The sequence below is a fragment of the Peromyscus leucopus genome, chromosome 1, assembly GCF_004664715.2.
Source record: "Peromyscus leucopus breed LL Stock chromosome 1, UCI_PerLeu_2.1, whole genome shotgun sequence".
Lineage (NCBI taxonomy): Eukaryota > Metazoa > Chordata > Mammalia > Rodentia > Cricetidae > Peromyscus > Peromyscus leucopus.
In genome coordinates this window covers 185,393,996-185,396,644 of record NC_051063.1, presented here as the reverse complement: position 1 = coordinate 185,396,644, position 2,649 = coordinate 185,393,996, and positions in this window count along the sequence as shown.

Sequence of the window (2,649 nt, the reverse complement as noted above, 5' to 3'; positions counted from 1 at the left end):
ACAGGAACATTTCATTTCTTCTTTAAATCCTCTTACATCTTCATGGAGTTCTTTTTAAGATTGCTTTCATCTGCTTCTTCTACATTGTGATGTTCAGGTATTGCTGTTGTAGAAGGGCTAGGTTCTGGTGCCATATTGCTCTATATGTTGTTGTATGTATTTTTGCATTGGCATCTACCAATCTTTTCCTCCAATAGGTGCAAGAGGTGCCTGTGTCTAAGTGAGCTGCTATTTGTCCAATCTGTGCTTGCTCTTTCTGTGTCTCAGGGGCCCCTCTGGGTCCAATCTTACCTCTTAGTCTAATTGAAGTTAGCAGATTCTGTATCTCAGGGAGCTTTTCTTGGTCCAATTCAAGCTAGCTGATTCTGTGTCTCAGGGAGTCACTCTTGGTCTTATCAGGGCCATTGTTACAGTCAAAGTTGGCAGATTCTGTGTCTCATAAGCCCCTGATGTCACAGGGCCATGAGTATTGGGTTAGGGTGTGGGTCTTGTAGATTGCTGGGTCCAAAGGGTGGTTTTGGTGGAGGAGCCTGCCCATAAGAGTTTTCCCTTCTGGCCAGCAACAGGGGCAGTGTTGGGTGGGGATTCCTGGAGACTGGCTGTGTCCCAGGGCTTACGTTCTAGAGGCTTGTGTATGTTTTATACATATGAATTTTTCTTTTTTGAAATTAAGGTATTTTCTTACCATACAAAATAATGCTATCATATTTTCATAGTACATACTGTACCCTGTTCTTGTCTCCTCCCTCTAATGTCTTTTCAGTTTTTCTTTTGCACCTCAGTTGTCTGCTGCCTAGTCCCAAAACATTTCCTGAATTCTTCTGATTTTACACCACTAACACATAAGGACCAACTGTCTAATTTCACCATGAGAAAACACACATTTCATGTCACACACACATTCATTCATATTTATATCAAGATTATGCCTTTAAAAGAAAATATCAGATTTATCTTTACTGTCCTAACTTATTTAACTCGAGGACCTCCAGTACTATACATTTTCCTGCATATGGCATAGCTCTATTCTTTATGGCTGCATAAAAATCCATTTGAAATGCATGAACAGCATTTCTTAACACACTCATGTGCTGTGAGGCATCTATCCTGGTTCCCTATCTTGGCTACTGTGAACACTGCAAGAATAAATACAGGTGTATTGGTAGAAGTATTAAGGCAACTCTATGTAGTTAAAAGGGAGGTTGATTTTGTTGGGTAACTTAACAAGCAAAGGGATAGGTTACAGGGTTGGGGAAAGGTGTAGTGCAGTCCAATGGTCTTCTCTGGAGAACTCTGCTTGGTCTACCTCCAGCATCTAGGATCCAGGAACCAAGAGCACCGGCACATCTGGATCTCAGGTCTTAAGGGCTCCTGTCTCAGCCCAGCTCATAGGTGTGACAGTTACCAGAAGTCTCAATGGGTGTAGTACTTCCAGGTCAAAGCTGGAACAGCTACCCACTGCATCTCTCCCTTTTGTCTAAATAAGAAAGTTCTAACCTAATACAAAACTATATACAATAGGAATGATTATCAAATATTGTCCATGAGTAATAAGGAATAATGACCTAGACAAGATGGAACTACAACCAACACAAACAATATCAAACAAGGGACACATACTAAAATCCAGAGAAGTCTGGAGCATGGGTAGATGGCATGTTACAGAGATCATTCTAAAAGGTGCCCAATCCTTAAGAACCTGAATCTAATACTTAATATGTTCTAGCTAAGATAGAAGATTGTAACTAACTGTTAAGTCTTCAATCCCAACTAAAAAAGGCAGATCTCAGGGAATCCTGTTGTAGAAGGGGAAGAAGAATTGTGGGAATAAGAGGGGTAAAGGACACCACAAGAAAGCCCACAATATGAACTCACCTGGACTCAGAGAGACTTGTAGAGCCTGAACTCACAACCAGAGAGCTTGCATGGCACTGACCTAGGTCCTCTGCATATATGTTATAGTTTTGATTATTATATGGTATGGAGATATTTTTTCTGGTCCTATCTCTTTGGTGTTCTATAAACTTCTTGTTCCTCATAGGCATGTTGTTCTTAGGTTGGGAAAATTTTCTTCTATGATTTTGTTGAATATATTTTCTGCTTCTTTGAGTTGGGGTTCTTCTTCTTATATTATATTCCTCTTACTCATAGGGTTGGCCTTTTCATAATGTCCCAGATTTCCTGGATGTTTTGTGTTCAGAATGTTTTAGAATTAACATTTTCTTTGACCAATTCATCTTCCTCCCTCCAAGATATCATCCATGCCTGTGATTCTCTCTACTATTTCATATATTCTGTTGGTGTTTGCATCTGTAGTTCCTGTTTAGTTACCCAGATTTTCCATTTCCAGAAGTCCCTCCTTTTATGTTTTCTTTATTGTTTCTATTTCCATTTTCATGTCTTGAAGAGTTTCCTTTACCTGTCTGTTTTTCTATTAGCTTTTTTGGCATTAGTTATGAGATTTATTTATTTGTTCCTATGTTTTATTTGTCTTTTCTTCAATTTCCTTAAGGTATTTTTAAAATTTCCTCTTTAGGGACCGCAATCATCTCCATAAAGTTCATTTTAAGATCGTTTCCTTTGCTTCATGTGGGTTGGAATGGTCTTGCTGTAGTAGGATAGCCAGACTCTGGTGGTGCCATGTTGTCC